A 12,595-nucleotide genomic window follows, 5' to 3' on the forward strand; every position below is an offset into this window, starting at 1 on the left:
AAATACTGATAATTACGTATATCGGCAAATATCGGACTTGATAATAATAATATTATTATTATCTAGGCTCTATTATTATTATAGTATGTGAAATAAATTAATAACATAATAATAAAATTATATTATCATTTATTTTACTTCGAAACTCAAAATTGACTCATCGAAATAAAACTGTTTGCTGAAAATAACAGATTTTGTAAAACATCGTGTTGGCATAAAAATTCGGGTTGTTACAAAGGGGGTCCGCCAGGCGTGCATGCCTATCTGCCAGGCATGCATACATGTTTTTTGCTCCATTTTCTCTTTTCCTTAGGGCGCACTTCTGTTCCTTAGGTTACGCTTTTACTATACTTGTGTCTTTTTTTTTGTAGAAAGCTTTAATTGTTGCTAGTTTTTTAGCCAAAAATTCTTGAAAATATAAAAACACTATCCTAACTCCAAATATTTGATTATTTATTAAATTTTTTAAAAAAAAATTTAATTAAAACCTAAGAAAATTAACGAAAAAGAACTTTAAATATCGCTTAAGATGACGTGTCATTAGTATTTTTCTTTCTTTTCTTTTCTTTGTTTTGTTTTAAATCTTCTTTTTCTCCTTCTTTATTTTGTTTATTCCGCACGGTACATTTGATTTCTTGTTATTTTTATGCATGCAAGGGGAGAAAAATCGCATTCTTTTCAATCCGGAAATTGAAAAGATGCTTGCGCAAATAAGGAAGAGATTAAGGGCTAGTAGAGAAGACGTAGAAAAGATGGCAGAGAAAAATAATAATAGAAGGATTCTTGGCGACTACACTATTGCGGAAGTAGCATAGTGAAGCATACGATTCAAGCTAACAACTTTGAACTAAAGCCATCATTAATCCAATTGGTACAAAGGGACCAATTCGGTGGTAGCCCGCAAGAAGATCCAAAAAAACACATCAAATTTTTTGCAGCTATGTGACATAATAAAGAGCAATGGAGTTAGCCCTGAAGCCATCTAGCTTAGGCTATTCCCTTTCTCCTTAAGAGATAGGGCCACACAATGGCTCTAAACTCAACCCTTGGGCAACATTACTTCTTGGGAGGACCTAGTTAGCAAATTCCTAACCAAGTATTTCCCTCTCCAAAAGTTAGCCCGGTTAAGATATGAAATTAATTCCTTTTTCCAAAAGGAGGGCGAATTACTCAATGAAGTTTGAAAAAGGTACAAAGAGATGCTCTGAAAATGTTCACATCATGCCTTTCCCAAATGACTTCAAATCCAAACCTTTTATGATGGAGTCTCTCAAACCTCAAGAACGATGATTAATTCATCAGCTGAAGAATCTTTACATAGAAAGACCCCTGAGGAGGTATTGGAATTTATAGAAATAGTGACGGCTAATAACTTCATGTATTCATCCGAAATGTCCACTAAAAAGGGTGTAATGGAATTGGATACAACGGATGCAATCCTTGCTCAAAATAAACTCTTGACTCAACAAATTTTTTCACTCACACAATAATTTGAACATAAGCAAGTTTCACCATTAGAATGCAAGCCCTATGTGATTTGGGTGGGGGAACACACCCAAGTGAAGAGTGTGAATTGAGCAAGGAGGACTAACCATCTGTGGAGCAAGTAAACTTAATGGGACATTCCACAAAGCCAGAGAATGATCCATTCTCAAAAAGGTGAAAAGCCATGAATTAAAGATTCTATATCCTCAAAACTTGGGAAGCAAAATCAAGAAAAGAACTTTTCCAAGTTCTTAAAGATTTTTAAGAAGCTACAAATCAACATCCCATTCGCTGAAGTCTTAGAACAAATGCCACTCTATGCCAAATTCATGAAGGAGCTATTATCCAAGAAGAGAAATTTCAAGGAGGAAGAAAAGGTCATCCTCACCAAGGAGTATAGTGCCATTATTCAAAGAAAATTATCACAAAAGTTAAAAGACTCCGGTAGTTTCCAAATCCCCTACACTATTGGGAATATCACTATTGGTAAAGCTCTTTTGATTCAGGAGCTAGCATCAATTTGATTCCCTTATCCATGTTGAAGAGGTTACATATTGAAGAAGTGAAGCCCACAAGAATCTCACTACAACTAGCCGACCAATCAATGAAGTTCTCACTTGGGATAGTAGAGAATGCATTGGTCAAGGTCAGAAAGTTCATTTTTCTGGCTGATTTTATGATCCTTAACATGGAGGAAGAGGAGGACACCTCCATCATCTAGGAAGACCATTCTTAACCACCGGACAAGTACTCATAGACGTTCAAAAGGGTGAGCTAACACTAAAGGTACATGATGAACAAGTGATTTTTAATGTTTTCAAGGCCATGCAATACCCTAGTGTGTCCGAGAGTTGTACGAAGGTTGACATCATTGACTTTCTAGTCCAAGAAATTGTGGACAAAGGATCTCTTAAAAACCCTCTCCAACTTATGGAGTTCGTAACGGACAAGGAAGAAGAGCCGGAAGATGCATATTTAATGAAGGAAGGCATTAGAGGGACATGCCATGAAACAATCCAACTCTCAATCTAGAGGACTCAACATCAAGCTAGTGACGTTAAAAGAGCACTTGTTGGGAGGCAACCCAACCGTTAGTATTTTTCTTCTTTTTTTTTTTTAAGTATTCCATAGTGCATTCTCCTTCTTCTTTATTGATTCTCTTGCATTTTTTTTCTTTTCACTTTCATCATATTGGTCCACGTTGTTTTTCAAAATTTTTCAATGTCTTAAAAAAAGTAGAGATAAGTGTGAAGCCCAACGCCCAAAGAGGGAGCTAGACTCCTTCGCAGGGTGAAAGAAGGTGGTGCCCGGCTCCATGTCCTAGAGCCCAGCGCCCAAGGCAAGGGAAAGCTCCTAAGGGAACAAAATTTGGAGAGAAGCCTAACGCCTACTCTTCATGCCTGGCGCCTCTTGTTTTCTTGATGGGCAATGCCCAGCTCCAAAGCTTGGTGCCCAGCGCCAAGCCTACTTGGGAAAGCATGGATCTTCTCTCTAAAAAGATTTTACTTCTTGTTTCTGTTCTTAATTTTTTTTAACTTAACAAAAATTGATTTTTCAAAATTTTGCATGCATGATCTTCTTTATTTTTTCTTTTCTTTGCATAATCACCACTGATTAATTGTCCTTTTTTTCCAATATTTTCTCATCATCCTTCAATATACACCTTCTGCTTGCACGTGCATTCTCATATCACTTAAAATATTTATATTTAAAATTTTGGCAAATTTTTAAGTTTGGTGTTAATAAGTTAGAAAAAAACAAAGAATTTTGAATAATAGAAAAATCCCAAAAGGAACGGTTGAGACCGAGAATAAAGATGATGAATAAAGATGATGATGAATGATGACTTTCGGTAAATTAAGTTTGTGTGGTGGTTTTTTTTATCTTTTTTCGTTTTTATTTTATCTTTTGTTTTGTCTTTGTTTCTTTTTGCTTTTATTTTCTTTCTTTTCTATCCTTGCATTATATTTCTATTTTTTTGTTTTCTTGTTCTTCTTTTCTTTTCTTACTACTTTGTAACTGTCTTCGGACACTATAGTAACAAGAGTGACCCTTGATCGAATAAATAAGAAAGAAAGCTCTATCAAAATGTGGTGGTCAGTGAGCATGATTATATTCCATGAATTTAAAAGTATTTGAATGATCTTGAAGAAAAGAAAAAAAAAAGAATCTCCAAGAAAACAAAGATTCTAGAGACATTATGATATTCTAGACTTTAAAAATCCTTGAAACAAAACGAAGAAGATAGAGAGAAAACAAACAAAGAAAGAAAAACATAAGAAAAAATCATGAATATTCAAAAGTAATAAGGCTCTGGCACTAATGACTAGAGCCCATTTATGTGCCTGTAATGTTTATGTTTCAAAGAGGGACATGGACAATTAAATCCGAAGGGTACTTCATCACCCGATAATTTAGGCTAATTGGCTCAAGATTATCAATTGAGAGCCCACATTAGTTATGTGCTTGTGGTGTGATTATGTCAAGGAGAGACTTGGGTGATTAGATCCGAAGGGTGTTTTATCACCCGATAACTTGGCCCGGAATTATCGGTTGAAAATATGCTAAGAGCTACCTTAAGACAAAATACTTATAGTCAAGAAACTTCAAAAGTCTCTCTCGGTTAAAGTGTTAAGCAAGGTGCTTAAGGGACAAAACAAGTCAAAAAGGATTCTTATAATAGAATTTGGAACTTAGTTTTTGAAAAGATTTTTAATTCCAAAATATTCAAGACTTATTAAGTTATGAGAAATCTGCTTATATTCAAGACTTATCTTTCTTTTTGCTTGAGAACAAGCAAAGTTTTGAGTTTGGTGTTGACACGTCATCTTAACAACTTTTTGAGCTTCTTTTTCATTTGTTTTCTTAGTTTTTAAATCAAATCTTTATGTTTTTAGTGATGTTTTGATAAATAATCATATATTTGGAGTTATATTAGAATGATTATATTTTCAGGCTTAAATCAAGCAAATCAGGATAAAATTCAACACAAAAATAAGCTGAAGGTGCAGGTCCAAAGAAAAGCCCAATGGCTAGAATGCCAAGCTGCGCTTAAACCCGGAGTCCAGCTCCAAGGAGTGGTGCCTAGCATCAAAGAATAGAAGCACAGCGCCTTCATGCAATGGGAGAAAGAATAAAGGGTTAAAGTCTGGCTCCATAAGGTTGTGCCCAACTCTACTCCAAATTTAGGTATTGGGCGCCCAGCACCAAGACTAAGACTAATTAAGATTATAAAAGAAAATAGAGAAGGAATAATGACATGAGAATAAAGGACAAAAAATGGATATCGAAGAATGTATTTGAGAGAAAGGAATAAAATAAAAAAGGAACTAAGAGGATTTACAACGATTGAAAACTGATAATTGAAAAGAATCGTTAAGGAAAAGAAACAAAAAGAATAGAGAAAGGAACTAAAAAAGATTTATAAAAAAGGAAAACTGAAAAGTGAATGTTGATTGAGCTTTGGCACCGACTATATAGTGGGACACGCACGGACTGAGAATTGCTTTCCAGGGGTACGCATATCTGTAAAAAATGGGTTAAAAGTCAATTAATGTGGCATCGACTATACGACTTCAAGTCAACTGATGTGGCTTTGGCCATACAACTTGTATGCAACTGATGTAACAGGAAAGCCATATCCGGGTCTTGTGCCTGGGTAATATCGGGTTGCAGAGTGTGAACTGACACGTGAGCTCATGGCCTGTATAGGACAGACATGCATCATACTTATTTGTGCATACTTTTTTGCTATATGTATATTCCATGTGTATGTGTGTGCCTCTTAAATTCTTTCTCTGCGTGATGTTGTTTTAAATTCTTTGTCTGTATAATGTCTTTCTGTATTCTAATATTTGTTTGTTAAACCTCAAAGAATCAAAGAAATTAACTAACAACCCCAACCTTACAAAGAATCTCCAAGTTCTTATCCATGTTCTCCCGTTTAGATGGAGCACCGACGACCCAGTAATAACGTACGATCGTGCAGAGAAGTGATGGATGATATTTTGTATTTTGATAACGTCATCTTGGCTCAAGATTTTGAAGAACTAGTGTGTTATTTCCTCGTTTTTGTAATCTAGAGGGATTAGGAAATGTCATATGTGTATATATGTAAATAGTTAATAACTAGCTACTCCTGGAGATATCATAACTACTGATTTTAATTAACAAGCGATATAAATACGTGAAATTTTTGGTACTACTTTATCTATTATTATCTATGATTTTATCTATAAAGGTTTCTGCTCATCAAACCGAACGCATTTTCAAAAGAAAAAGTTAAAATTACCTTGCAAAATAATTCCGTACAACGAATTAGGCTCCTATAATAAAATATTAGTTAAAGTTAAGGAAAGCAAGTTAATAACACTTAGCCTCTAGTGTGATCATGACATACTAGAAGTTAGGTTGTTATAAGATGGGGAGCACAGTTATCTCTTGTGAAGTGTCAGGTCATTTGGGTTAGTGAAAGAAATTCGGTGATTTTAAAATCTACTTGTTAATTTTTATTTTAATTGCACAATGACCCAAATGCATTGAGACTAAAAGGAGGGTGAAGTTAGTGTCTCTAATATTCGTTGTAAAATTGTGAAGTTAGATTATTTAATTTTAATATAAAAATTAATCTTTTATTTAAAAATTGGCACAATATTTGATTTGCATTTTACAAAAGATTCAAAATAATATCCAGACTTTAGAAGTTTTTCTTATAACATAAAACTTTTCAAGTCATGATGATAACAATGCCAAAAATAGTAATCAATCGTTAATAATTAAAAAAAGAATAAACTATCATTTGTACCCACAAAAGTTAAAAACGCTGACATATCTACGCATAGAAAAAGGAAATTACCATTTGTACCCATGAAATATGGGTTTCGCACAACAAAATTATCCAAACACTAAAAAATTACCTAAAATTCCTAAATTACCCTTATCTTCACCACCACACCACCTCCTTCACCCAATCACCTTTCTAACCCTAACCCTCTTCACCCTGTCACCACCCCTCTTTCTCTTTCTAATCTCAAATCTCACCACCACCCCCTTTACCCACCACCCCCCATCAAGCTCTTCACTCAATGGTGGCTCCTGCTACCCCCCGCAACCGTCACTGGAATCCTCGTCCTAGTTCACGGATTTACCGGCGAATCCAGCTGGTTCCTCCAGCTCACCGCCATCTACTTCGCCAAGGTCGGATTCGCCACCTGCGCCATTGACCATCAGGGCCACGGCTTCTCTGACGGCCTCATCGCCCACATCCCTGACATCAACCCCGCCATCGACGACTGCATCGCCTTCTTTGATGAATTCTGCTCTATGCTTTGATCCTTCTCTTCCTTCCTTCCTCTACACCGAATCCCTCGGTGGCGCAATCGCGCTATTAATCACTCTCCGCTACCGCGACTCGTCGGAAAATATCTCATCCGCGAACCGAGCATGAGCTCTGATTATGGTGTCGTCCTCTTCTGGGGTGAAGGCCTAATGCTCCACCTGTGGGGAGACACCATTGGAGCCTGCAAAAAATGGGTTGGATCATGAACCTGTAATGAAGAACAAAGCAAAAGGAAATCAAGGGAGAGGTAGATATAACAACGGCAGGGATCAGGCAACGATGGTGGTGGTTCTACGACGCGAAAAGAGGTGAAGAGGGTTGGCTATGGCAGCGATAAGGTAGCGTGAAGAGGAGGGTCTCTGATGCAGTAGGCTCTGGTTCGAGGCCGATGGTGATGGTGGCGAGGAGAAGTTGGCGCGGTGTTCCTGGTCTCGGCGTAAGCCTGCAACGTTGCTGGCGGAGAAGGGGGTGAACAGTGATGAGGAGGGTGATACGGTGGTATGTGGTTGATGTTGGAATTGGGTGGCTGAGAGAAATGAGAGAGAGAGAGAGAGAGAGAGGGAGAGAGAGAGAAAGGAGGGAGGAGATGATAATGGTGGAGAGAATGGTAGTTTAGGAATTTTATTTAATTTTTTAGGGTTTGGATAATTTTGCTTGCAAAAACTATTTTTTATGGATACAAATGGTAATTTTCATCTTCTATGGGTAGATATGTCAGCATTTTCAACTTTCGTGGATAGAAATGGTAGCTTACTCTTAAAAAAAAATAAAACCAAACTAAAAATGGCATAGTTTAATAAAATAACGAGAATAATTATAGAAAAATTTCATAATAGCATGTGGTATATTTAATAAGAATTGTTTACACATATTTCATATTTATTTTTTTTCATAATTTAAAATATATAATACAAATATCTAGCTACTATTTTTCAATTAATAATAAATATTAATTACGTTCGCAATCATTAAAATAACTCTCATTACTTTACTCGGATTTTCATTTTCGGAATACATTTTTCTTAATTAAATAATAAACTTTTCTAAAAAGAGAAAACTGACTTTAATAATCTGAGAAGATATTTTGTTAAGAATTAGATAAATTTATATTGGATGAATATTTAAAAAGAAAAGCAAAAACTGTAACAATTGTTTGATGTTTGTCCAATAATTACATACACGCACCTTTTCTAGTACCTTTTGTATAAAAAATCGTTGCAACATCATATAAGATTTCGGTGAAAAAAGGGCTAAAGATTACTGCTTCTCTACACCCGATGCAGAAAAAAGGCAAGCGATAACAAATACATAATAATGGAACCATAATTCATATACTCAATGTATAAATAAAATTATAACTCGTTAGCAACTATTGATGGTGGTAAAAAATTATAATTACCATTTTAGTGCAAAGAAAAAAATAATGAAAAGAAATTTTGCATTTCTTTTATAAAATGGAAAATAAAAAATGGGATTACATGGACCATGGTGGTGATACGAATTTATATCAAGAATTAGACGAAATTAGAGATAATCAGAGAGAATAGAAGAGAAATTCCTAAAATTAAAATCAAAAAGAGAAAGTAAAATTTTTAATTACATCATGTATATCCTACATTATTACATAATACTCCTATTTATAGTATAATTCTCTAATTTGGCTATCTCAATGTTAATCCTATCATTATCCTACCCTTCAAAACAACCTTGTTCTCAAGGTTGGAAAAAAATATAAAGCCTAATTAAAATCGTAAATGTGAATTATAAGTACTAAACAAAATTAATTAAAAAAATATATTTTTTATACTATTACTTAAAAATTAAAATAAAAATTGTCCACTAAGATCACATTGTTTAAAATAATATCTACCAATTAAAAGATAACAAGCTTCCTGCATCTGAACCAAAACAATCAAATAACCCATAATGAACCTTAATATACCTTCAGCAAAAATTATGATTTGAGTTTTGATCCGTTAACAAAAAAGTTGTGCTGGCTTCAGACTGGTGGAATTGGGTTTGCCATTGGCCCACTACATACCCCAAGGGTCTCCAATGCATAGCGTCATTTGTAACCTATCTCAGAATTGCATCTTTTCTCCCCTTTTCCCGTGCTCTGCTTCTTTAATCCACCTTGTTCTGAATCCACACTCGCGGTTCCATGGAAAACCACCGCTGCAGCTCCAACCCTCGCACCGCCGGCCGTCGCAAGCTCACATGAACGCACTGCCGTTGCCGTCCGGCTCTCGTCCCTCCGCTGTTTGCTGTTCGAGTTCTCCCTGCCTCTTCCCAAAGCCGCCACTCGCCCCCAAACTCCATCGGTCACCGCTGTTGTTTTGCCCTCCGTCTTCACTGACGCTGTTCTCCCCTCCACCGTCACGAGTTTCCGCTAGCCCATCGTGGACGCGCCGACCTCGACGCCGCTACCTAGGGTCAGACCGGCTGGTGCTTCTTCCTCGACGCCGCCTCCTCTGTTCAGCATTGAAGTGTTGTCGGTGCCACCCAAGACCGCCATGTGTGAGTTCAGATGCGGTGGTTTTGGTGGTGGTCGCGTCACCCTCACTGCTGCCAGGTCGTGATCCGCGAACGCCACCTTCTCCATCGCGACGGCTTCATCCCCGGTATCGCTGCCTCTGCTCTAATCTTCGCCGCTCTGCACACTGTCGCCGCCTTCCATGAAGATCTCTTTGTTCCTCTTTTCTGGATCTATGATATTTGAAATTTGGTATGAACTTTTTAATTGTTGCTGATAATGTGTTGTTGCGTCATTGTAATTACTAATTGACATCGATGATTCCAACTTTGTTGCTTGATCTGAAATTTCTGTAACTAGAGCTTGAAATTTTGATTGAATATCTGGGTATGAGATTTGAATTTTCGCTTGATCTGCACTTTCTGTTGAATCCTCTTGTTGTTGAGGTTGAAATTCAAAATTAAAATCTGTTGCTTCTTCTTTTGTGTGTTCTATATTCATGTTGAATCCTGAAATTTGTTTGACGTTGAATTAGTTTGAATTATTGGATTTGGATTGGCTGTTGAGGAATCACATTCTTCCTCTAGCTGAGATTGATACTTATCTAAGTATATTCTAATTTCTTCCAAAGCTATATCTAGATCTAAAACTTCCTTCCAAGAAATTTCTGATGGCAGTATAGGACGAGAATTTGGCACAAACTGATGCAAAAATGCCATATCAAAAACTGATCTAGTTGTAGTAGGATTGAATTTATTCCATAACCGAAACCATGTTAGAGCCTTGCCCGTGAGGTATTTGGAAGTTTCCAATAATCTTTGCTCTTCAGGAGTACCTTGGGAATTCCAAAATTGTTCAATGAGAATAAACCACTGGGAACCATCTCCAATGCCATCAAACATAGGAGATTTGTTCAATGAAAGCACCATTTGATACGAATTTATATCAAAGAATTAGAGAGAATTAGAGATAATCAGAGAGAATAGAAGAGAAGTCCCTAGAATTAGGGCCAAAGAGAGAAAGTAGAGTTTTCACTACATCATGCATATCCTACATTATTACGTAGTACTTCTATTTATAGTATAATTCTCTAATTGGACTAGCCCAATATTAATCCTATCAGGTGGCTAGGTAAATTAAAAGAGAGAGGAAGACCAGAACATAAATGACACTTCCTAATTACTACATGGAAGCATATAGTATACTACAAGTTATGAAATCTAGAGAGTCATATTCTTGGAAAAAAAAATTTACCTGATACAATAGATTTTAATTACAATTTAAACTCTAATTGATGATAAAAGAGATGTAATATGACCATCACTGTCTCCAAGTACCTGCACAATAATTGAAAATTATCATGGAGTTACAGTGTAGATTTGTTGATTAAAAAAAATATTAAATTAACTTGCAGCAACTCATATGGACTAAAATCTTTATGAAATTAAAGAATTGTTGAAACATGATGTGGATTTTACAAACCACAAACTATTGGCAAGTGTACCGAATCGTCTTAAATAATACCACGGGAGTAGATTATCATTTCTACGACAATTTAACAGATGAAGCAAAGCAATAGTCAATTGATTATTCTAGTTAGACGAAAAACTTAAGATTTCAAGAACACTTAGTATAAAAATAGGGAAATTTAACAAAGGCAATAATAAACGAGTGAGAAAACAATATGATTAAGAGAGTTAAGGGTTTATTGTTGTTGAGACTTTCAGAAAAATGTTTTCACTCTCCAGTATTCTATAGTGGTTTCTCAGATTCACAATTTTTGCAAATTTGGTCCTTTAGATTCTAACGGCCTGTTTGGTTGGTATCCATATTCATCAGAGACATAGACACAGTGACATATGTATATTGTTTGTTTAATGAGACATAAAATTATCATAGATACGGCGACACACACATGAACATAAAATACATGTTTTTAGTGTTCCACCTTTAACCTGTGACACACATTTGAGACACAGACATAGTTTTTAATTTCCACCTTTGTCGTTACTATCTTTCTCTATTTCCATTTATACCCTTCTTCATTTAACCCTAATTCACTTCTTTTTCTCTTCTTTCCTACCTTCTTCTTCACTGCCCCCTTTCTTCCTCTATGCCTCCCACTCCAACTGCCGCCTCATCATCTTCTTTGTCCTTCTCTACCGCCTCCATTTCTTTGTCCTTTTTTGTTGCCTCTCCTCATCTTCCTTATCTCCACTGCCTCCTCCTCCTCTTCCTCATCCTTCTCCTCCTCATCTTCATTATCTCCATTGCCTAAACTCTTCTTTGCTTCCTTATTTTCGAGCTTCCCTCCGCTTAGATTCATCACCGACTCTGCTTTGTATCTATCTTTGTCAAATTTACCGCCATCGCCTCTGTCGTGCCTCCTTCTCCCTCTCTCAATCAGCCTCATAGATCTACTTTCGTCTCTCCGCCTCTTTTAGTTTTGTCTCCGCCTTTTTTTACAATTCCTCCGCCTCTCTTCATCGTTGCCAGAACCATCTAGTTCTCTATTTTAATTTTTTAATTCATATATTTTTTTATTTAGATTTTGATTGAAAATTGTGTTTATATATTAAATTAGATTGATCTAAATTTTTAATTTATTCTCTATTTATCATTATTAATAGTTATAATTTGTATTGAAATGGTGGTAGAGAGGTGGTTATAGTGGTTTTAATGGTGGTAATTTGAACTGAAATAATGGTAAGAGGTGGTGTTAATAGTTTGTGATAGGGATAACATTGTCATTTTGTTAGAATGGTAAATTGGAAGTAGTATTATGTTTATGAGTATCAAACAAGTTCTCAAATTTTATGTTTTATCGTGTGTATGTCAATTTGTGTCTTTATGTCTGTGTTTTATTTGGTCCCCTAGATTAAGTTTCGGACACTATAATGGTCCATAAACTCTTTTTTTGCACTGAATCAACAAGCACAATAATGATATGGCACTCTCTTGCCACGCTGGACTGATGTGAAACTTTGATGTTTATGTTTAGTCCCCAATAAAGGACAAAATTTTGTCTTTATGACTCTTATTGGCATCTAAAACGATTTTTACATGTCGTAACAATTGTTACATATCATTTTGACCTTCAAACTAAAATGTAGTCATTTCACTCCAGTCCAAGGTGATAAGGGAAAGCCACATCATTACTGTGTTTGTTGAGTTAGCACCGAAAAAAGGTTCATGGACCAATAAGGTGGCCAGAGCTCAATTTAGAAGACTACTATCTTGTCGTTAGAATTTAGAGAATCAAATTAGTGTAAGTCGTAAATCTGATGGACCACTATAAG

The sequence above is a fragment of the Arachis ipaensis genome, chromosome B06 (genome assembly GCF_000816755.2).
Source record: "Arachis ipaensis cultivar K30076 chromosome B06, Araip1.1, whole genome shotgun sequence".
NCBI lineage: Eukaryota > Viridiplantae > Streptophyta > Magnoliopsida > Fabales > Fabaceae > Arachis > Arachis ipaensis.